Raw genomic sequence first — 25,708 nt, 5'->3', positions numbered from 1 at the left:
GGAATGTTTCCTGATACCCCCAATTGACCCATTTGTAATTTTAAGGTTACTGCTGCTTGTTCTGGACTCCCCCACCAAAGGGAATTGGTTGTCTATCAATTTGTCCATCGATCGTACCCAATGCTTTAATCATTTCCTAAACCTCAATTAGATCACTCATGGGGATATAAGTGTAGTCCATGCAAATTATCTTCAGAGTGTAACCTTTTGAGCCCTGGTATCATTCTGATATATCTCCCCCTGTCAGCAGGAATCACTGAATCATGATCTGGAATAAAAATCCTGGCAGAGACCAAACTGCAACATGACTCGAGCTCCAACCAAGTCAACACGAATTAAGGGATCCAGGAGTTTGAAAGGCTATGATCTGCTATACATTTACTTATGCAAGCTGTAAAATAAAGAAAAAATTGAGTGACCAAAGATCAAACATGCAATAGCAACATGGTATGCTCACGGAATCAGAGAAGGAGGCTATTTGACCCACTGAGTCTGCACTGACTTTCTGAAAGAGCACCTTACCCAGGCTCACCCACTATCCCTAAAGCCCCATGCATTTGCCATGGCTAATTCACTTAACCTACATATCTTTGAACACCAAGAGGCAATTGAACATGACCTAAGCTGCACATTTTTGGACACTGGGAGGAAACCGGAGCAAACCCACGCAGACACAGGGAGAAGGTACAAACTCCACACAGACAAACTCTACCCAAGGCCGGAATTGAACCAGTGTCCCTGGCACTATGAGGAAGCAGTGCTAACCACTGTGTAACACTGGAAAATTTCATGTGAAACCGAAATGTGTTGCTGCATTTATGTTCAGCCTGTCTTTTACACCATTAGAAACTGGCCTTGTGCAATGTAGGAGACCTGGAGAATGTAGCTCTATATATTTTAGTTGCGTATCCCATTTCCAAAAGCTTACAATAAAAACATAAAACTGCTTTCGAGGCACGCTATTAAATGTAGTTTATCAGTTCAACATTCTCTCGCCACTCTCTCTTTAAAAGTTTGTAAACTGGTTTCCTGCTGTGAGGTATGTCTTGAGCCATGTTAATGGTGCTTGAAATTGACATTATTACTAATTAAATGCCTCATATAACATGCACAAGGTCTTGTAATTGCGTTGCAAAATCTTAGTAAGAAAATGGTCTTTGGACTCAAAGAATAAGTATTTCAATGTTTGTTAATGCAACAAGACAAGTGTCCAAGAAACTCCTCCAGTCATTCTAATGGACTTGACAGTGTGTTTCAGAATTGTAAATAATCTCAACCTTAATTTCTAGCTGATACCAAATTTGTTCATAGAATCTCTACAATACAGAAAGAGACTATTTGGCCCATCGAGTCTGTACCAATCACAATCCCACCTAGGCCCTACCCCATATCCCTACATATTTACCCACCTACACATCTCAGGACACTAAGGGGTAATCTTAGCATGGCCAATCAACCTAACCCGCACATCTTTGGACTGTGGGAGGAAACCAGGGCACCCAGAGGAAACCCACACTGATACAAGGAGAATGTGCAAACTCCACACAGACAGTGACCCAAGCCGGGAATCGAACCCAGGACCCTGGAACTATAAAGCAGCAATGTTAACTACTGTGCTACCGTGCTGCCCAACCACTGTGCTACTGTGCCAGATATTCTGATGCAGCTTTGGCAATAACGTGGCAGAAGCCTGGACAATATGCCTATATTAACTCTATTAAATATATAAAGCAGCATCATTTGATATTTACATACTCATTTGTCAATATAATACATTGAAATATTAATTATATTGAAAATCCAGTGGCAGATCCCTATTGTCAGTTGGAACAATTGGTGCCCAGGTAGAGCTGTGTCATGCAGGTGACTTGTTACACGGTGCTGGTCAAATGACAGTGGAGGTGGATAGAGATCCTTAATTGGTTACGTAATTGGCTCAGTTGGATTCTAGGTGGCTGAACCGTCTGCCAACTTTCCTGAGTTGGCAATCTGGCAAGACCATTGGAAGACAATGGGCACATCACCCAACACTGTCCTGTGGCACTTGACAGCCTTCCCACCCACCTCTCAGCCCACTCCTGCAGAGTGGGTACAGTTCAGCTGAGTGGCTGATTTACACATTGCACAAAAGTACTGAATGAAAACACGGTTTTAGAATCCACAGGAACGATTCTCTGGCCCGCGTATCAGCGGGGTGGGAGGAGGGCCAGGGGGGAGCAAATCGCATTACTGCTGGAGAATCTAATGGGAGCGGCCGAGCATGATTTCTGCCGGGGAACCTGTTTTGAGGTTCTCCCCCATGCCGTTCAGCAGCGGAATATGGTCCACATCCTCGATTAGCTTATTTAAATATTCATGTAAATATGCAATTCTGGGCTTCAGCCGGGTTCACCTGGCTCCTGGTGCAACGGGAAGCTGGCAGATTTCCACAAAAAGGTCCAGGTATGATAGCCATACACAGGGGGGCCAGAAGCCATTGAACACCCCTGGGTGGTCAAAGACATGACTGCTAAGTGCCCAGGAAATGCCAAGGGGTGGGAGCTGAAGGAGGACATGAGAATGCCTAAAGGGAGGGGAGAGGGAGTGCCTTTGGTGACCTCGTATTGGAGTTTCAGTCACTTGGTGGGGGGCGGTGGAGGAGCGGGGGAGGTGGGGAGAGGGGTAGGTGGATTGGGCGCTGGCAGCAGCGATTGAGAGGAAGAATGCTGGGGGTATGGGGAAAGGGTCTATAGGGTTGTCTGGAAATTGGAACGCCCTTTAAGAATGGCACCCAATCAGAAGAACCAATCATGCCGGTGTCTTTGGGTCTGGCACACGTCTTTGCCGAATTGCCCCAAAGGAATGTCTAAGTGTGGATGGATTGCGATCTGGATTGTGGCAACCGACCCAACTGGACTGGCACTGCGTTACCCGCTGGGGGCAACTCTTTGAGTTTTTTTGGGAGAAAAGGCTCACAAGGCTACATAGACAGTTACAGGGACAAAATACAACTGCCGGCATAAACAATCGTTGATAAATTTAAGGATATGAGTGACAGCTGTTGACAGTCGCTCAGACTGGTGGAACCTTTGCAGAAATGTAGCAACAACAGTTGCAATGACAGTAAACTTATTAATGCTCCAACCTATAGCCAGTAACTCCAACAGCTGCCTCCAATCATTTGTCTTTGCTGTGTCATTAATTTTTCATAAGGACTGGTTACCCACAAAATGTCCAAACTAGGAAACAAGTTTAGGGTGGTGACAGACTTTTGAAAAGTGGGAATCCGATCTGAAGCAGATCAAAACTAACTCAGATTAAAAATAAACCAATAAACTAAATCAATGGATTGAAAACAAACAACACAGCTTCGTAAGACAACAGAGCCCAAGACAAGTTAGCAGTTACAAATAGCTCTTTGACAGTTTGCTAGCAACAGAACGTGTTCCCAAGGATAAATGTACACTAGCAATTTTAGTACTTCACTGATTGAAGATTTTCAATTTAACTTGAAAGTGGAAGTATTTGAAATGTGTGTGGAATTAGTTCAGATTGTTTATCAGTAATGAGCTGCACAGGGATACTCTGCACTAAGATATCTGCTGGTTATAGTGTTTACATGTCTAATGTAGTGGTTGCAATTTGTTCACTACAGCTTGGTTGGCACTGTAAAGTTCTGTTTAGGAGAGTATAATTGTTCATTTGCATTTTACATACAATGAAGATTAATTGAAGGGGAAATTCTGAATTAGTCACGTATGTGATGCATGATCAGATTAACAGTTCCCCAAAGGATCATGATTTGAACAGTTAAACAATAGACACACAATAATCATTTACAACACTGCGCTACTACAAAAACCTTTGTCTGTGGATTGCCACCCTGACACAATGGCGAGGCCTTTATATTCCGATGATCTCTTGAATGATATGTCAGGAACTCCCTGCTCCTGATATGGCCACCCATGTCAGCAAGGTCAGGGGGAGGTACCAGACAAAACGTGATCTAAAAAGTCATCAACGTCTAAATAGGTAAATGAAGGCTGTTGAATAACGAAAGGGTGAAAGATTATCAGGAATAGGGGTTAAAGTTACAATCAGATCAGCTCTGATCTAATTGAATAGTGGAGCAGGCCCAAGGGGCCAAATGGCCTAATCTTGCTCCTAATTTGTATATATTCATCTCAACAATGATGAAGGCGGAAGAAGCAGCTTTGGCAAGATGCTCCTGGTTTGACACCTCATCAAATCCGATTACCAACCCATCAAGATCACGTGGACAATCGTGTCATCCCAAGGTCCCCATGTTAGACCTTACGGCCATAAGATATAAGAGCAGAATTAGGCCCATTGAATCTACTCCACCATTCAATCATGGCTGATAAGTTTCTCAGCCCCACTCTCCTGCCTTTTCCCCAAAACTTTTGATCCCCTTAACATTCAAAACTTTAATCAGTGGTCAATAATTAACCAAATCAATTAAGCTCAGTAGAATCCCTACAGCGCAGAATCTCTATTCCTATAACTCTGCATATTTACCATGGGCCACCCCACCTTAGCTACACATTTTTGGACAGTGGCAGCAAACTGGAGCACCCAGAGGAAACCCACACAGATACAAGGAGAACATACAAACTCCACACAGTTGTCCAAAGCCGGAATTGAACTCAGGTCAAACAAAGTCACTTCTATCAGGGTCAATTTGCTAAGTTCTGTGGTGAAGAAGGATTGGTGATCGGTACAGGGCTGTGAGCTTGGCTGTCCCTACTCAAGAATCTGCACACAGGAGACCGATGCAGGAAGATTGTTGGACATCTGTGTTGGCAAAGAGATGTCCTTGGGTAGCAATACCTGTAACTAAGAAATCCTCTTCAGGATACCCTCTGCTCACACAAATGGGGAGGGGGCTGGGAAAGATGCCCTAAAGATAAGCTGCCCACTTTCTGTACACCTTGCAAGATCACCATCTTTCTGATCAAAGAAAACATTACATTTTGCAACTTGGAATGTCAGAACAATCACAAATAATCCCAAAATTGACCAGATAGATAAAAGAAAACTGTGATTGTGTCAGAGGCTAACAAGACTCCAAACTGACATCATTGTCCTTGGTGAGACTTGCCTTCCTGAGGAGAGGCAGCCAAAGGAGGAAGCAGAGCCATCCTTCCAGTGGGAAGGAAAGACTGACAAAGACCTCATATCCATGGAGTTGGTTTTTCCATCTGGAATAGGATCAGAGAATCATAGAATCCCTACAGTGCAGAAGAAGGCCATTTGGCCCATCAAGTCTGCACCGACCACAATCCCACCCAAGCCCTACTCCCGTAACCCCACATAATTACACTACTAAAGCCCCTGACACTAGGGTCAATTTATCAGGGCCAATCCACCCAACCTGCAACATCTTTGGAGTGTGGGAGAAAACAGGAGCACCCCGAGGAAACCCACGCAGACACAGGGAGAATGTGCAAACTCTACACAGTGACCCAAGGCAGGAATCGAACCCAGTTCCTTGACGCTGCGAGGTAGCAGTGCCAACCACTGTGCTACCATACTTTTAGGTAAGGAAATCTTCCAGCTTTATCTGGTATGGGTGTGACGTTAGTGTACCTTTAAGAGACGTGTTTTTTTTAAAAATCATTTTCTCTGCAGCTGTCATTGTTAGAAGTTTCACAACACCAGGTTAAAGGTTTACTTGGTAGTACACACCACTAACTTTCGGAGCACTGCTCCTTCATCAGGGAATGGAGAATTCTGATCACAAACAGGGCATATAAAGGCACACACACAGTTTACAGAATATTGATTAGAATGTGAGTCTTTACAGCTAATCAAGACTTAAAGGTGCAGACAATGTGAGTGCAGATAGCATTAAGCATAGGTTAAAGAGATGTGTATTGTCTCCAGATAGGACAGTAAGTGAGATGGTGCAAGCCCAGGCAAGTCATAGGGGTTACAAATAGTGGGACATGAACCCAAGATCCCGGTTGAAGCCGTCCTCACCTGTATGGAACTTGGCTATCAGTCTCTGCTCAGCGACTCTGCGCTGTTGTGTGTCATGAAGGCCGCCTTGGAGAACGCTTACCTGAACATCAGAGGCCCAATGCCTGTGACCGCTGAAGTGTTCACCAACAGGAAGAGAACAGTGTTGCCTGGTGATTGTTGAGCTGCGTTCATTCATCTGTTGTCGTAGCATCTGCATAACCTCCCCACTGTACCATGCCTCAGGATATCCTTTCCTGCAGCGTATCAGGTAGACAACATTGGCCGAGTTGCAAGAATATGTGCCGTGGGCCTGGTGGATGGTGTTCTCACATGAGATGATGGCATCAGTGTCGATGATCCAGCATGTTTTGCAGAGGTTGCCATGGCAGGGGTGTGTGGTGTCGTAGACACTGTTCTCCTGAAGGCTGGGTAGTTTGCTGCGGACGATGGTCTGTTTGAGTTGCGCAGTTGTTTGAAGGCAAGGAGTGGGGGTGTGGGTCTGCGAGATGATGGTCACGGGGATTTGGCCTCTGATCTTCAGGTAAGCATTCTCCAAGACGGCCTTCACGACACACGACTGCGCAGAGTCACTGAGCAGAGACTGATAGCCAAGTTCCGCACACATGGGGAGGCCTCAAATGGGATCTTGGGTTCATGTCACACTATTTGTAACCCCCATGACTTGCCTGGGCTTGCAACATCTCACATACTGTCCTGTCTGAGACAATACACATCTCTTTAACCAATGCTTAATGCTATCTCCATTCATATTGTCTCCACCTTTAAGATTTGATTAGCTGTAAAGACTCGCATTCTAATCAGTATTCTGTAAGCTGAGTGTGTGCCTTTATATGCCCTGTTTGTGTTCAGAACTCCCCATTCACCTGACAAAGGAGTAGCACTCCAAAAGCTAGAGGTGTTTTCTACCAAATAAACCTGTTGGACTTTAACCTGGTGCTGTGAGACTTCTTACCGTGTTTACCCCAGTCCAACACCAGCATCTCCACATCATGGCTCTCATTGTTGCCAGGTTGTCTACAGAAGCCCTTTTATTGTTTCTTCAATTGTTTAAATGGGGTTTTGACCTTGGATGCTTTGTCAAAACTCCCCAGGGGTATAAACAAAAAACTCCTGACACTTCACCTAAAGCCCAGCTGTAACCAATACGCCACCATCATCAGCACTTAATCCCTGACTCTGTACTCTGATGAAGGTATCAAGGGAAGATTTTCTATTCTGACTTTGATGAAGTCCCCGGCTGGAATTTTCCGACCATCAATGCCAACGGGATTTTCCAATCCTGCTGCAGTGAACAGAGATTTGGCTTGTCACCAAGTTCTCAATCTTTGCTGTAGCGGGAGTGTGGCACGAACAGACAGGAAGATGGGACCCGTGTCCGACAACCCAAAAGCAGAAAAATGTCGTCCTTCTGAGGGAGTTTAGTGCCGGGGTGGTTTGCGATTCTGACGGCTGGAATGAAGCCATTGGAAAAATGGGAATGGGGAAAGCCAATGCCTTCTGCTGACAAATTGTCCTCAGTACCGCCAACTTTATTATAAAAAACAGACTTTCCCACTGGAAGGACAAATACAAGACTGCATCAGTGGGCTGTGCACTGTGTCCAGATGGCCGAAAACTGTCTCCACTGCATTGTCCTGTTTTCTCAACTTTCAAATGGCCAAGTCCCAAGGGAAGCAGCACGGTGACACCGTGGTTAGCACTGCTGCCTCACAGTGCCAGGGACCAGGGTCCGATTCCCGACTTGGGTCATTGCCTGTATCGGGTTTGCACATTCTCCCCGTGTCTGTGTGGGTTTCCTTTGGGTGTTCTGGTTTCCTCCCACAATCCAAAGATATGCAGCTTAGGCGTATTGGCCATGCTAAATTCCCCCTCAGTGTACCCGAACAGGCGCCAAAGTGTGGCAACTAGGGAATTTTCACAGTAACTTCATTGCAGTGTTAATGTAAGCCTACTTGCAACACTAATAAAATAAACTTTAAACTTAAAAAAAACACAAGCACTTCAAAAACACTCAAATTCTTCCTTGAAGTACAACAGCATTAACATGAATGGTTGGGAGGAACTTGTCACCAATCATTCAAAATGGTGACAACTTGTCCATCAAGCTGCGTCGTGCTTTGAGCTGCAATGTCTTAGTGATGGGAAAAGGAAGCAAATCCGGAATTGAACCCAAGTGCCTGGTGCTGTGAGGCAGCAGTGCTAACCGCTGTGTCACCGTGCCACCTCCATCCCAGGCAACATTCTGGTGAACTTCCCCTGAAGCCCCTATAGCGCTACTACATCATTCCTATAGTGAGGTGACCAGAACTCCATACAGTACTCCAGCTGTGGCCTAACCAACACTCCACAGAATTCCAACATTACCTTGCTCTTATATCCTATATCACAACTGGTGAAAGCCAGTTTCTCATATGCCTTCTAAACTCTCCTATTCACGTGTTCTGCTGACTTCAGGGATCTGGAAATAGTTAGCCCCAAATCCCATTGTTCCACTGATCTTCCTGCCATCATTAAATATTCCTTTGTCTGGCTGCAATTCAAGAACATGGCTCACTATCACCTTCTTGAGGGCAATTAGGGATGGAAAACAAATGCTAGCTAATTCACTGATGCCCACACCCCATGAAAGAATTTCTTAAAAGTTCCAATAAGATTTCACATTTCAGGGTTGATAATACATTTGTAGGCATTGGGTTTGGAGACTTGAAGTTTATTTATGTGTCACAAGTGGGCTTATGTTCACATGACGATGAAGTTACCATGAAAATCCCCTAGTTGCCACATTCTGATGCCTGTTTGGGTACACTGAGGGAGAATTGAGCATGTCCAATTCACCGAACCTGCACACCTTTTGGACTGTGGGAGGAAACCAGAACACCTGGATCAAACCCATGCAGATACAGGGAGAACATGCAAACTCCACACAGACAGTGACCCAAGCTAGGAATCGAACCTGGGTCCCTGGTGCTGTGAGGCAGCAGTGCTAACCATCGTGCCACCCAAGCTTTACAGGGATCAAAGTGTTTTGTGCGGCTGAAGTTAGCCGGATTTCATGCGCTGGGAGCTTTTATTTATTCACTTGCACCTTTACACCTGCCCCATATTGTAACCAGAGCTCCTGATGCACACCATTTGCTCAAGGGAAAATATAGAAAAGGTCACAGGTCAGTCACTAGCCTGACCTCAGGTGTTCTCTATTGGCTGTCGACACCAAGCAGGGAGAGTGTGAGGTCCAATAATAATGCAAATATGAAAAAAGCCACATTCCTGTTTGTAATAATGAACAGAGAAGTGGTATCACTGAGAGGTTTATTGAATATAGAATAGTTCAGCACAGGAACAGCCCACGATGTTGTGCCGAATATAGCGCCAAGTTGAACTAATCCCTTCTGTCTGCCCTTAGTCCATACCCACCTATTCCTGGCATATTTATGTGCTTATCTTAAATGGCCCCATCATATCTGCCTGCACTACCACCACTGGCTGGGCATCCCAGACACTTTCCTGCATAAAAAACCTGCCTCTCACATCTCTTTTGAACTTTTCCCCTTTCACCTTAAGGGCATGCCCCCTAGTATTAGACATTTCAATTCTGGGAAAAAGATTCTAATGTAAACTCTGTCTATGCCTTTCATAATTTTATAGACTTCTATCAGGTCTCCCCCTATTGCATCAAGAACATTTAAGAATTCTTTTTAAAAGAGTAATACTGTCTTGCACAAGCACTGTGCAAGATGAAAAGCCCCTTAGTCAAATAGTTACACCAGCAGCTATAGATTGTTCAATCCCTGTCACTATGCTGGGAAACGTATTTGCTGCAGGAATTCTTCATCCATCCAGACGTTTTAACAAGACAATCTCATTATTTTGTGGACTGTTTTAGTACTAATAGATTCCAAGTTTGATTTCTGGTCTGCACAGAATTAGCTGATGCGAGGCGCGATCGCATTTGGGGTAACTAATTGGTCCCTGCACAAGGAAAATAAAATATCTGCCAGAGCTACTGGTCCAATTTATTATTATGGAAAGGGAGGATCTCAGTTAGAGCTAAGTTCTGCTTATACGTCCCATATATTCAAACAGCCTGGAACATTAAATACCTCGACTCAAACACAATAAGTGGCCATTTGCATAAGATACAGTGGGTCTTTGAACACCCATGTAACTACTGCAGAAATAAACGCAGCAGACAATACCGGGAAGATGAAAGCGGAGAAAAAATGACTTGTATTATGGTCACTGACCATGATTTAAGGATTCACAACAATTCAATAGACCGTCAGGATGCAATAAATACTGAGCAACTGGACACCGTTCAACAATTTCTGAAAGCAATCCCTGAAAGATGACTTCATAGTGGGCAACAGTCAATGCAGTTTGTCTGCCCAGAGACGGACTGGGCTCAGAACATTGCCATCTCCAACAAGTGAGGGCAAAGACAGCAGGTCATGAGTCCGCCACAACCTGAAGGGGGAATTGAATGCCATGCTCAGAGAGATTTCTGGCCCACACCAACTGGGTCAACCAAGGAATCCAGTATGGTGTGGCAGCATACACTGCTACATGCATGGTGATTGTGGAAGTTCAAATTGCTTTCCATCGCAAAGTTGAGCAGGAGTCTCTCCCACCCTGTCATTTGTGTGTATGTTGGATGCATTTACAAGTTGATAATCGTAAGTTCGTATGACATAGGAGAAGAATTAGGCCTTTCGGTCTGCTTGACCATTCGATCGTGGCTGATATGCTCCAACCCTTTTCAAATTTGCTACTCTTTATCCTAAGACTATGACCTCTCAACATAGAATGTCCCATAAGAGGAAGCATCCCCACCATATCTATTATATCTTCTGAAATACTTTTATACCTTTTTGCATCCTTTTATCATCTTGTATACCTCAATTTGATCACCTCTCGTTCTTCCAAATTCCAGAGAATGTAGGCCTAAACTGTTCAATCTCTCTTTATATGACAAACCCTTCATCTCTGGAATCAATCTAGCATTATGAAGAGGCAGGAACTCACTGCAACATAAGACCTTATGCAGTTACCCTCCCGTAAGATAATAAATATCATACAGAAAATGGCTTAGAATTCTGGAAGATGCAGGTGGGATTAAGTACTTTTTTTTGTAACAAAGAATTTGATTTCTAGAAAATTTGAGGAAATTAAACAACCACTTATCACAGGCTGACTTCAACACAGAGAAACTGAAAAACTCTAAAGAAGTGTCAGTTAGACCCAAAATATTAACTCTGGCCAGAATTTTCCGGCTGTTCTTGGCCAGTGGAACCTTCCAGTTTCACTGACAGCAATGCCCCCAGCTTGGGTTTCCTAGAGGTATCGAACAGAAGATCCCACTGCTGACCAACGGTGGGCTGCTTTCGCTGCCATGAAACAGTGCATGGGGGACGTGGAAAATCATGGCCAATGTTTCTCCCTGCTGGACCTGCTGAGCTTATCCAGAATTTTATGTTTTTATTTTACATTGAATCTGAAAAGCTATCCTACAAGCTATCACTTTCACTCCTCACCAATCCCAACACTTTGTGCTCATAAAGGGCATATGTTTAATGGTTTGGATAAATCTTAAGTGAGTGTGTTTACTATCTTCGAAAAGCAAGTCTCTCATTTTGGGCAAAACCAAATATACTTTTCAGCAAATCATTTCATCCAAATGTTACTTTCGTTTGAGCGTCAATTTTAAAGAATTGCACATTAACAGAAGCAGAGAATAATTCTGAGATGATGAAGAACATGGAGAAGTAACAATAGAAAATCTTAAATTTCTAACATCAATAGGCCAGTTGCTCCCTTGTGGAAAGCAAATTAAAAGATCTGAAACTAGCTGCAAAAGTACAAGATCATAGAATCCCTATGGTGCAGAAGAAGGCCATTCAGTCCATCAAGTCTGCTTCAATCCATATTTTTTAATCTTATCCAAGCCCTATTTACGTAACCCTATTTATTTACCTCACTAATCCTCCTAACCTACATGTTGGGACACTAAGGGGCAATTTAGCACAGCCAATCCACCTAACCAACACATCTTTTGGATTGTGGGAGGAAACTGGATCACCCAAAGCAAACACATGCAGATATGAGGAGATCTTGCAAACTCTGCACAGTCACCCAAAGCCAGAATAGAACCAGGAGCTGTGAGGCAGCAATGCTAACCATTGTGCCACTGTGCCATAATTTTAAGATCAAAACTAAATTGACAGACACCTTCTATTGAAGACTCTGTGACAGACACTATAATGAACAGATATCTTGTCCAATGGTATTTGCATCTTTGGCCTCACCAAACCATCACTTCGCACTCTGTATACTGGACAAGTGTAACAACTAATTGTTCCCCTCCTTGCAATGAGCAAAGTCAGAACTACAAAATATTGTGAATGTAGCCTAATCAATCACGCAAACCAGCCTCCATCCATTGATTCCATCTACACTTCCCACTGCCTCGGCAAAGCAGCCAGCATAATTAAGGACCACACACACCCTGGACACTCTATCTTCCAACTTCTTCTGTCGGGAAAAAGATACAAAAGTCTGAGATCACGTACTAATCAGCTCAGGAACAGCTTCTTCCCTGCTGCTGTCAGACTTTCGAATGGACTTGCCTTGCATTAAGTTGATCTTTCTCTACTCCCTAGCTATGACTGTAACACTGCATTCTGCACTCTCTTGTTTCCTTCTCTATGTACGGTATACTTTATCTGTATAGTGCACAAGAAACAATACTTTTCACTGTATGTTAATACATGTGACAATAATAAATTGGACTGTGGCATATGTATCACTTTTTATTTGACAGAATATCCAGATCCCTGAGAATCAAATATGTAGTGATAATCTATTAATTACTGTAGCTGATGTTAGTAAGACACAATTGTTTGTCATTCCAAATTGTTGCTGACCCATTTAAAAAAGCAACACTTTAAAACTGCAATTACCAGGGAAATAAAATAATGGATAGATTTCTTACAAGTTGAGCACTGGGTTAGCACTCTGTCTTGTACATTTATAATTGTGCGAGACAGGGAGGATTTAGGTTTGATGTCTCATTAAAAGACGGTAACGTAAATGATAAACTAATATGTGACTGAACAGCAACATCTAGAAGGGTGTTTACAGTTGTCGTGTGTTTTTCGAAATGCAGTTTTTCATGTATCCCGTTCTGGCTTGTTAAATGTGTGGTTGTACAAGAAACCAGATACATGACCTGCGGCGAAACATTTGGCTTTGGATAACAACACAATCAATTTTTTTTTGCCAGCACACAGAATGATCTTGGCCTTTGTTACAGGTTGAAATCAAGGGCCTGGGGGTAAAGAAAAACTGTGGCAGAAATAGTTCTCCCTATCCCACAGAGAGCTGGGAGCGGGACTGTTTTAGTATCCAGCCACCTAACAACAGGAATTATATGGCTCAAATAAAACTGGAAGCTAATCTTGTCCCAACACAACAAGTACAAAATATTTTCACACATAAATCAATGCAAAATAGAACATGGTGCATACAGTCTGAGAAGTTGATTGTCTTGTTAAAGCTCTACTGACAAATACTTTTATAAATAGAGGCAGAGTACAAAAGCAAAGACTTTATATGAACCTTCACTATATACTGATTCAGCCTCAACCAGATTATTGTGTCCAATTCTGGGCACCGCATCTTAGGAAGAATGTAAATGTTATAGAGAAGGTGCTGAAAAGATTTACCAGTTTGGTTCTGGGAGTGAGAACCTTCAGTTACATGGAAAAGGCTTGGTCTCCTTAGGGAAAAGTTTAGTTATTAGTCGCAAGTAGGCTTATGTTCACACTATGATGTGAAACTCCCCTAGTTGCCATATTCTGATGCCTGTTCGGGTACACTGAGGGAGAATTTAACATGGACAATTCATCTAACCGGCACCTCTTTGGGCTATGGGAGGAATCTGGAGCACCTGGAAGAAACCCACACGGGCATGGGGAGAATGTGCAAACTGCACACAGATAGCGACCCCAAACTGTGAATCAAACCCGGGTCCCTGGCACTGTCAAGCAGCAGTGCTAACCACTGTGCCATCCCAGAACATTGAGAGGAGATTTGATGGAACTGTTCTAAATCATGAAGGGTCTGGACTGAGTCGATAGAGAGAAAGTTCCCATTGACAGAAGAGTCAAGAACCAGAGGACACATATTTTAGGCGATTGCCAAAAGAATTTAAAAAATGACAAGAGGAAGAATGTTTTTAAATAGTGAGTGGCTAAAATCAGGAATGCACTGCCTGAAAGTGTGGTGGAAGCGGCTTCAATCATGGAGTACAAAAGGAAATTGGGTAAACACCTGAAAAAATAAACATTTGCAGGGAATAAGTGGGAAAATAGAACCAGCGGAATTGCTCTTGTAGAGTACTGATTGGCCAGGTTTCTGCTTAGGTGTAGCAGCTTTTCTGTGTGATTTTGAACATGATAGACAGTAACATCTTCCTTAGTCCTCTGCCTAAAGGCACAATCAACCCAAAGTGACATAGAAAGGACAAGGAGGTGGCTTCCCACAGCACCCCAACTGGAATGAGGATTGAGAATAGGAATAAATGGATCATCCTCACATGGGCAGGCTGTGGCTGGTGGGATATTGCAAGGGTCAGCACTTTGGCCCAAGCTGTTCACAATTTATATTAATTAATTTGGATGAGGGGACCAAGTTTGCAGATGATACAAAGCCAGGCCAGGGGGCGTGTTGTGAGGAAGATGTGTAGAAACCCTACAGTGCAGAAGGAGGCCATTAGGCCCATCGAGTCTGCACCAACAACAATCCCACCTGGGCCCTATCCCTGTGACCCCACATATTTACCCCACTAATCCCTCTAACCGATGCATCGCGGGACACAAAGGGGAAATGTTGCATGGCCAAAGCATCTAACTCGTGGCTTCTAGATGACTGGACAGATTTAGTGAGTGGGCAAGAACATGGCAGATGGGAATATAATGTAGGAATATGTGAAACCATCTACTTTGGTAGGAGGAATAAATGTACAGAATATTTCATAAATGGTAAGAGGTTAAGAAGTGTAGATGTACAAAGGGACCTGGGTGACCTTGAAGGCTAACATGCAGCAAGCTATTAGGAATACAGGAGTAAAAATTTCAATTGTATAGAATCTTGATTAGATTGCACCTAGAGTACTGTATACAAATTTGGTCCTGTGGCATGAGAACGGGTATTATTGTCATAAGAGGAGTGCAACAAAAGTTCACCAGGTTCACTCTTGGGATGGTAGCATTGTTTGATTTGATTTATTATTGTCACATGTCTTAGTATAGAGTGAAAAGTGTTGTTTCTTGTGCACTATACAAATAAAGCATATTGTTCATAGAGAAGGAAACGAGAGTGCAGAGTGTGACAGTCATAGCTAGGGTGTAGAGAAAGATCAACTTAATGCAAGGGCAATTTAGCATGACCAATGCACCTAACTTGCACATCTTTGGACTGTGGGAGGAAACCGGAGCACCTGGAGGAAACCCATGCAGACACGAGGAGAATGTGCAAACTCTACACAGACAGTGACCCAAGCCAGGAATCAAACTCAGGCCCCTGGAGTTTTGAGGCAGCAGTGCTAACCACTGGGCCACACATGATACATTTACCCAGGAGCAATGATGGATGTGGGTAGGAACGCATTCACATCACTGCCCAACAGCAAACAATATGGTACCTTTTCAAAAGGGGGAACATTCCAAGGTGTTCTACAAAAAAACAAACATCAAACAGGAGCTAGTTGTGGTTAGTCGAAGGCATGATTGAAATGATTGACATTTTGAGGTGAGGAAAGATGTAGTAGAATTTAGAATCATAGGGTCATAGAGGTTTATAGCATGGAAACAACCCTTCAGCCCAACCTGTCGATGCCACCCTTTTTTTATACCCCTAAGCTAATCCCAATTGCCCGCATTTGGCCCATATCCCTCTATATCCATCTTAACCATGTAATTGTTTAAATGCTTTTTAAAAGACAAAATTGTACCCGCCTCTACTATTACCTCTGGTAGCTTGTTCCAGGCACTCACCACGCTCTGTGTGAAAAAATTGCCCCTCTGGGCACTTTTGTATCTTTCCCCTCTCACCTTTAACCTATGCCCTCTAGTTTTAAACTCCCCTACCTTTGGGAAAAGATATTGACTATCCAGCTGATTTATGCCCCTCATTATTTTATAGACATCTATAAGGTCACCCCTCAGCCTTCTACGCTCCAGAGAAAAAAGTCCCAGTGTATCCAACCTCTCTTATAACTCTATCCATCAAGTCCCGGTAGCGTCCTCGTAAATCTTTTCTGCACTCTTTCTAGTTTAATAATATCCTTTCTACAATAGGGTGACCAGAACTGTACACAGTATTCCAATATTGAACAGTTCAGAAAGTGAGTGAGTTCTGGATGCAGAATGAGGTGGTGGAGATTGTGTACAATTCTAGTTGCCATGTTGTTAAAAAAATATAAAGGCACTGATGAAAGTGCAAAAGGATGTACAAGGATGATTCCCGGAATTTCGGGTGTACTGATCAGGAGAGGTTGAAGAGGCTAAGCCTCTTTTCCCTTGAGAAGAGAAGGCTGCAGTTTAATGTAATAGAGATCTTCAAAATTATGGAAGGTTTTGATGGAGCAGATACAGAGAGAAGGTTTCTGGGGAAACTAGCAAGGTTCAATATCAGATTCTCACCAAGAAATCAAATTGGGAATTCAGGAGAAATATCTTTACCCAGAGCGTGGTAAGAATGTAGAAGTCGCTTCCATAGGGAGTGGTTAAGGCTAATAGCACAGAGATGAATGTGTGGTGCCCAGAACTGCTGTCAATATTCCGGTTATGTTCTAACCTTTGAATTTAGATTTAAAAATTAGAAGCTAAGGCATAACTGTGGAGCTCTTTCCTCAATTGTAATTCTCTATCTGGGCAAGCAAATTTATTGATACTATCTTAATAATAATTTAGGTGGCTAAATGAGTAAGCAACATTCTTGTAGGATTGATTATTTTATGTTATTCCTGATGAAAGTTGCATATCACAGAAATAATTGCAGGAAAATGAGGACCATCTATAATTTTGATGGACGGAAATAAACAGCCATTTAACAAAAAATGAAAAACTATTTCCTGCCAGAAAGGTAAAATACCTCCCTAACACATAAGGTCTAAAATGGCTGTAGCTTAATATCATGTGAATGCCTTGCTGTCTATTTTAATGAAAGTGTCATCTGCCTAAAATAAATGGGTTAATTTTGTGTTAATAAGTATTAAAATAGTGGAGGAAGAAATGTTATACCAATGTTCTACACAATTAGCCCATGGTGTCATTCCAAGGCTTGAGATAGTTAGGCGCTATTTTCGACTTCTGACAGGAAATATTCTTCAGGTTTTCTTGTACTTTTTGTAATGTTTGCCAATCAAAATGGCAGCTGGTTCCAATTTTCTGACAGTTCTCTCTGTGAATCATTCCAAGGCTTCCTCATTCCAAGGTTCTGATCACATTTACCTGCCCTATTCCCACATCTCTGCAATTCCTCCATCTATTTTTCCAATCAAATGGAGTACAGGAATGAGATACAGAATCAGGTGAACTGGTGCGACAACAATACTCTCTCCCTCAATGCCAAGAAAATGAAGGAGATTGTCATCGATTTCAGGAAGCATAGCGGAGGGCATGTCCCATCAATGGAGACAAAATAGAAATGGTCGAGAACTTCAAGTTTCTTAATGTCCAGATCACCAATAACCTGTCCTGATCCCTCCATGCTGAAATTATTGTTAAGAAAGCCCACCAATGCCTCTCCTTTCTCAGGAGACGAGGAGAATTTGGCATGTCAGCTATGACTCTCACCAACTTCTATAGTTGCACCATAGAAAGCATTTTTTCTGATTGTATCACAGCTTAGTGTGGCTCCTGCTCTGCCCAAGACCGCAAAAAACTACAAAGGGTCATGAATGAAGCCCAGTCCATCACGCAAACCAGCCTCCCATCCATTGACTCTGTCTACACTTCCTGCTGTCTCGGAAAAGCAGCCAGCATAACCAAGGATCACACGCATCCCGGGCATACATTTTTCAACCATCTTCCACTGGGAAAAATATACAAAAGTCTGAAGTCACATACCAACCGACTCAAGAACAGCTTCTTCCCTGCTGCCATCGGACTTTTGAATGGACCTACCTTGTATTAAGTTGATCTTTTTCTACACCCTAGCTATGACTGTAACACTTTATTCTAAACTCTCTCCTTTCCTTCTCTGTGAATGTATCTGTATCTGTATAGTGTTCAAGAAACAATACTTTTCACTGTATACTAATACATGTGACAGTAATAAATCAAATCAATCTAATATCAAATGTTGACATATCTTCTGCTTCCACCACTAAGTTGGGAAGGTAATGCCACAATGAGACTAACTATTGGCCGGAATTCTCTGATCTCGCCTACAAACTGGGATTTTCTGGTCCCGTTGCAGTGAACGGAGATTTGGCTGAACATTAAATTCTCCGTAATCACTGCAGCGACGGCGGAGCATGAACAGCTGGACAATTTAAGACATCATTGTCTTTTTTGACCAAAACGGCTCTTTCTCCCAGCTATACCACCCTTATCTGAAAGTAACAATGAGCAGAAACAGTTCACAGATATAGCGAAGCTCACACTATCATCACAATGATCGTTAAATGCCACATTAATATTTTGGCTGATATTCTCTGGCCATTCAGGTCTTGTCATCGCTGCCATCAAGAGCGGTGAACGTGGCACTCAGCCAAATCATCATTCACTGCAGCGGGACTGGAAATTCCCAGCTGCTGGCAAGATCGGAGAAGGCAGCCCCCTGAAGCAAGTCAAGACAAATTTTCAAGACAGGTGTTTCTTCCCCCCACCCCTTCAGCAGTCTGGACTCGTTCCCACCTGGGAAATGCTTATAAATTCATCCTGAGATGAAGCCTTAGCATTTTTACTGGGCTGGGGTGGCCCTGCTGCAGTAAAAGGGAGAAGGTCAATGAGGAATTAGCAGTGGCAACAATGCTGCAAGGAAGGCTGGAATACGAGGAAATAATTTGAATTATTTTATTTGTTCGTGGGACCTGGGCGTCACTGGCTGGCCAGCATTTATTGCCTATCCCTAGCTGCCCTTGAAACTGAATGGCTTGTTAGGCCATTTCAGAGGGCAGTTAAGAGTTACCCACATTGCTGTGGCTCTGGAATCACATGTAGGCCAGACAGGGTAAGGATGGCAGATTTCCTTCCCTAAAGGGCATTAGTGAACCAGATGGGTTTTTCCTACAATCAACAATGGTTTCATGGTCATCAGTAGATTCTTAATTCCAGATATTTTTTATTGAATTCAAATTTCACCAGCTGCTGTGGCAGGAATCGAACCCGGGTCCCCAGAACATTAACTGCGTTTCTGGATTAAAAGCCTGGCAATAATACCGCGATGCCATCACGGACGGGGAGTCTGCCCTTAGCTTATGCTCCAACACAATGTTTCATGCTGTGATCTTTCATCAGAACCCATGAAAAGGTCATTGTTCTGAAACATCCCACAGATGTCGTCAGATCTGTGGGGTATTTCCAACAGCTTTTGTTTTCATTTCAAATGTCCAGAATTTTGCTTTTGAACCTTTTTTTTATCCTGGTTGGTTTGAATTTGGGTTAGAATCCCTATTAGAACAGACAACTATTCACAAAGAGAATAAAATATATTCACCTGAGATCATGCACCTCCATTGAACATATCTTGCCTTCAGAGCAAGCTTCTCAAATGTCTTGTTAGATTATTAGACTTGATGGGCCGAATGGCCTCCTTCTGCACTGTAGGATTCTAGGATAACCCATGCTAACTAACCTGTGCATCAATTTTCAGGCAAACGAGGGAGATCCGGTCTAATTTTAATTTTGACTTAATGAGTGGGCTTTGAGTGAGTTAAAATTGAGCCTTCTAAACAGCTCCCAAAATTCCAAACTGCAAGGACCCAAAGCCAAAAGCAGTTCCTTGGGAGTCAATTTCACATTTAAAGTAAAGATCCTGTTGCAAAAGCTGTAGTTTAGTGCCCAACATGAATACATTTAATACAACGTTACCAATGCAAGTGTAAGTTAATGTTATTTCTTAGCTACAGTTATGGAGCTACACCTGAAACAGCTGATACAAAAGATGTACAGTACCTTAGGCTTCCAGTATTCGCAAACAAAGATCTCAGCACCTATTTTTCAATTGCCAATGGTATCCTAGGATTCTGCAGCAGATCTTCCGTGCACAAGCAAAGGAATCCTTGAAAGCAAAGTTAACACTTTGAAAGCATAGCTAATGGTTGTATACTTTCAGTTGTAGGAGAGAAAAACAATAAAAATATGGGTGGTGATCCTAAAGGATCCACTCCATTTTTGATAAAAACTGTCTGGACAAGTGTACAGGGTTAATATGAGTTCATCCAGTACTCAAGGCACAGTAAAATGGTAAACATTAATGTGAACTCCGTTGGGTAGATATAGATTGTTTAGTAAATGTGTACTGGCATACATTAGACTGGTAATTTGTGATGCTTTAAATGTCATATTCATGGGAGAGTTACCTCCATAGATGGGTGTCACCATATGACTGTGTGCTTGAATGAGGTCACCTTCCATTTATAAGTAGAGGCTTGTTGCCAGCTCCTCAGCATCTGCCTCTGATGTGACAGCACTGTTGGTGTTCTAAATCACCCAGTCATGTGCTTGCATCCTGGTGACCTGAGGCCCAGGCGTAAACTTAGAAACTTGCCCTGTAACTCTAGTCGAGTGGCATTGGTGGGACAGCTGAAGAGAAATCACAAGGACATGATGTAAGTCAGTGCTGTGAATATGTTTGACAGCAGTTAGACAACTTGGCAGCCCAAGTTATCACCTTTTGATTTATTGCAACAATCACGTCATAATGTAAGAATGCTTATTTTCAATGTCGGGCGTTTCAGCATTCGTAAACTGATTTAAAATATCTGAACGTGTAACCAGTATAATGGGGGAAAGTATATAACATGTAAATTAAATTTCATTGTAATCCAACCACCTGTAATAGATCAACCACGCCCCCGCCACTCCACTTGCCTTCCATCTAATCATACCTTTCAGTCACAAATCCACAGTGGCACAGTGGTTAGCACTGCTGCCTCACAGTGCTGGGTTTGATTCCCAGCTTGGGTGACTGTGCATTATGAGTTTGAACATTCTCCCTGTGTCTGCTATTCCTCCGGGTGCTCCGGCTTCCTAGCACAGTCCAAAAGTCTTGTTGGTTAGGTGCATTGTCCATGCTAAGTTATCCCTCAGTGTACCCAAACAAGTGCTGGAGGTGGTGACTAGGGGATTTTCACAGTGACTTCATTGTAGTGTTAGTGTAAGCCTACTTGTGACACTAATAAATAAACTTTTCTTTCCAGAAATATGTTCGACTGTCTTTTGATTTTTACAGAAATTAGTCCACATCCTATGTATTGCAGATCAGTGAGCTGCACCGAGATGTTGCCAATCGAGGCACCGTGTTCTTAATGACACACTCCTCAGTATCAGGAAACACACTTATCATTGTACGAAATGCAACAAATGTTTTAAGCAGTCTTATAAACAGGGGAATGTGTAATGTTATGGTCCACGTACTTCACTACTAGTGTGCGGCACTTCTGACATTGATGCAGTACTCTGCCAGTGAATGGCATATCGTGCAAACAAAAGAGGTGAAATTCTACAGTTCAGATGCTGCAACCTTTGGTGGGGCCAGAGTTTGGAGGTGAAGGAAGCAATTGCTATTGACTCTTCAGCCAGCACTATTGCAAGGCAAGTTAAAAAAGAGTATTGGCTCAGAGATTGTAGCTCTTTCCTCAAGCACCTTCCTCTGGGGTCTAAAAAGCAATGTAAAAGTGTCAGAGTTGTCTCACTGATACTATCATTCTGCTGATTACAGCTACCATCATAAACATCTAAAGTCTTGCAAAACTAACACATTGCAAACATTCCTAATGACTGAGGTGTCACTCTTACAGATCACCAAAAAAAACTCTTCTTAGAGTCATAGAATCAAAGAGAACTGTAGCATGGAAACAGGCCCTTCAGCCCAACTGGTCCATACTGACTACGGTGCCCTCCCAGCTGTTTACCCATATCCCTTTAATCCTTTCCCATTCATGTACTTATCCAAATGCTTTTAAAATGTTGCTATTTTACCTCAACTGCTTTCTCTGGCAGCTCATTTCATACGTGCACCACTCTCTGAGTGATGAAGGAACCCGTCAGGTCCCTTTTAAATCTTTTACCTCTCACCTTAAACCTATGCTGTCTAATTTTTAATTCCCCTTCCCTGGGAAAAAGACTATGTGCGTGCACCCTCTCTATGCCCCTCGTGATTTTATATATCTCAATAAGGTCATCCTTTATTCTTAATAACTTATTGATATCAAGTTATCAATAATTTAAAAATGATTACATGACAATAAATGGAACAATGTTTGTTATTGACAATCATCTTCAGTAAATGTCCACACAGTTAATTAATCATTAAACAGTCACTCTCAGGATAAGCTGCTAGCATGCAGACCTTCTCCCGAATTTTCTGATTTAGGTCAGTTTTTAACATGCTGGAATTATATGAAAACATGAGAATATCAAATTAAAACTAAGACCAAATAAAATGCAAGTTGCAGAACCGATATTTAGGTCAGGAATGGCAAACCAGTCTTTACAGAGGTGTATTGATAACACAGTAATGATCCCATAGGGCAGGATTTTACACTAACCCATCCCACACTCCTGTCCCCTCTCCTCCCTGGGACCCCTGCCATTTACCTGTCCTCTGGGTCCTAGGACTTAGTGTCAGGTAGTTTCCTAGAGTGCTTGGAAGGACCAGAAAGGTGGGACTCCCTCCTGAATGAGGGGTGGAAATCGCGACTCCAACCAATCAATGCTCGTTAGAATGCAATATAGCATTGGGGCTGGTGGAGTCGGCAAGAATGTGACAACTCTTTAGACAGTGAGTTGGTTAGGGTTAAGGTTAGAGTAGAGGTTAGGGTTTGGGTTAAGGTGAGGGTACAGATTTAAATTAGGGTTAGAGTTAGGGCTAATCTCCTGCCATCCTAAAAATTCACAGAGCAAAGAATAGTATAGCACAGGAAAAGGCCCTTCGGCCCTCCAACTCTGTGCCGATCATGTTTACCTATCTAAACCAAGTGCTTATATCCCTCTGTTCCTCGTTTGTTAATATGTTTATCAAGATAATTCTTAAAAGTGACTAACATAACTGCCTCAATCACATCATTTGGCAGTGCATTCCAGGCACCCACAACCCTCTGTGTAAAAAACTTACCCCACACATCTCCACTGAACATTTCCCCTCTTACCTTGAACTTGTGCCCACTTGTAATTGTCATTTCTGCCTTGGGAAAAAGCTTCCAACTGTTCACCCTATCTATACCCCTCATAATTTTATAAATTTCTATCAGGTCGCCCCCCTCAGCCTCCACCTTTCCAGGGAGACCAATCCCAGTTTACTCAATCTCATCCTGGTAAACACCATAAAAAACCTGGAATGTGTCTTTAAAAGCAAGAACTTAAGAATTAGGAACAGGTGGTAGACTATAAGGCCCCTCAAGCTTGCTGTACAATTACACAAGATAATGGCTGATTCTAGGCCTCAACCCCACCTTCCTGTACAATCCCCACATGGGGGCAGCATGGTGCCGCAATGGTTAGCACTGCTGCCTCACTGTGCCAGGGACCCGGGTTCAATTCCCAGCTTGAGTCACTGTCTGTGTGGAGTTTGCATGTTCTCCTCATGCCTGCATGGCTTTCCTTCGGGTGCTCCGGTTTCCTCCCACAGTCTGAAAGACCTGCAGGTTAGGTGTATTGGCCCTGCTAAGTGGACCCAAAAAGGCAACAGAGTGTGGTAACTAGGGGATTTTCACAGTAACTTTATTGCAATATTAATTAAGCTGACTTGTAGCACTAATAAATAAACTTAAACTTTAAAAAAAAATACATTGATTCCAAACTCGGTTCCCTCCTCCAGATCATCTATATAAATGGTAAATAGCTGAGGCCTCAGCGCCGACCCCTGGGGCACTCCACTAGTCACCATCCGCCAATCCGAATAGCACCCATTGACCCCCACTCTCTGCCTCCTATTTGACAACCAGTCCTCTATCCACGCTAACACCCTACCCCCAACTCCATGCCCCCTGACCTTCTGTAATAACCTCTTGTGAGGTACCTTGTCAAACGCCTTCTGAAAATCCAGAAAGACCACATCCACCGGCTCTCCTCTATCCACCGCCCTAGACACATCCTCATAGAACTCCAGTAAATTTGTCAGACACGACTTCCCTTTAAGGAAACCGTGCTGCGTCTGCTCTATCAAGCAGTTCCTCTCAAGATGCCTCGCTATTTCCTCCTTGATGACGGATTCTAACATTTTACCTACAACAGAGTGTAGGGTGTCGAAATTTGCTGATGACACCAAAATTGGTGGAAAGGCAAATTGTGCGGAGGGTGGGGAGAGTCTACAGAAGGATCTAGATAGGCTGGGCGAATGGGCCAGGAAATGGCAAATGGAATTTAATGTTGGCAAGTGTGAGGTGGTCCACTTTGGTAGGAATAATGGTAGGAAGGATTATTACTTACGTGGAGAAAAACTGCAGCAGGCGACGGTGCAGAGGGACCTCGGGGTCCTTGTGCATGAGTCGCAAAAACCCAGCTTGCAGGTGCAGCAGGTGGTCAGGAAGGCGAATGGGATGCTGGCCTTCATCGTGAGGGGGATTGAATATAAAAGTAAGGAGGTCTTGCTGCGGCTGTATAGGGCATTGGTGAGGCCGCAGCTGGAGTACTGTGTGCAGTTTTGGGCGCCGTACTTACGCAAGGATATTTTGGCCTTGGAGGGAGTGCAGAGGAGGTTTACTAGGCTGATGCCGGAGTTGAGGGGGTTGAGCTATGAGGAGAGGCTGAATAGATTAGGCTTGTACTCATTAGAGTTTAGAAGAATGAGGGGAGATCTCATTGAGATGTATAAGATGATGAATGGGATGGATAGGATAGAGGTGGAGAGACTCTTCCCGCTCAGAAAGGATAGTAGGACTAGGGGGCATAGCCTCAAGATAAAGGGGGGGTGGTTTAGAACAGAGTTGAGGAGGAACTTCTTCATTCAAAGGGTGGTGAATCTCTGGAATTCTCTGCCCGTTGAAGTGGTGGAGGCTGCCTTGCTAAATATTTTTAAGACGCGGGTTGATGGGTTTTTGATGAGAGAGGGGATTAAGGGTTATGGGGAGAGGGCGGGAATGTGGAACTGAGCCACGACAGATCAGCCATGATCTTATTGAATGGCGGGGCAGCCTCGAAGGGCTAGTTGGCCTACTCCTGCTCCTATTTCTTATGTTCTTATGTTCTTAAAAATCTACCACTCAGAGTCCTGAATATACTCATTGACTGAGCGAGAACTGGAGTTTGCTCGAATCTCTCAGTGGGTAGTGGCTCAATAATCAATGGGAGAATATGCGATTCTGCATACTGGGTAGCGGGAATGGAAAACTGGTGTTTCTTGCTGAGAATGTAATACCACTAGATGGATATTAAGGTGCACAGAAGCAGACATTCTCCTAAGATATTCTAGGTAAAATATAGGAAATCAATGCTGAAGTGAGTCACTGAATCCTACAGTACAGAAGGAACCATTCGGCCCATTGAGTCTGTGTCGA

The 25,708-nt window shown here is 43.2% G+C and overlaps 1 protein-coding gene across 1 annotated transcript in view; it reads right to left on the bottom strand.

Annotated features, from left to right (window-relative positions):
• The window catches only part of LOC145357954 (transcription cofactor vestigial-like protein 2), a 50,191-nt gene extending 29,738 nt beyond the window's left edge, over window positions 1-20,453 (bottom strand). Inside the window, exon 1 of the mRNA XM_080211578.1 lies at window positions 20,166-20,453. The gene's annotated coding sequence lies outside the window, so the exon portion shown is untranslated. The remainder of the gene's footprint in view (window positions 1-20,165) is intronic.
• Between the last annotated feature and the right edge of the window lie 5,255 nt (window positions 20,454-25,708).

This window comes from Carcharhinus amblyrhynchos, chromosome 24 (assembly GCF_965287045.1).
Source record: "Carcharhinus amblyrhynchos chromosome 24, sCarAmb.v2.hapA, whole genome shotgun sequence".
Lineage (NCBI taxonomy): Eukaryota > Metazoa > Chordata > Chondrichthyes > Carcharhiniformes > Carcharhinidae > Carcharhinus > Carcharhinus amblyrhynchos.
The sequence above is the reverse complement of the archived record's forward strand: the minus strand, read 5'-3'. Positions and strand labels throughout refer to the sequence as shown.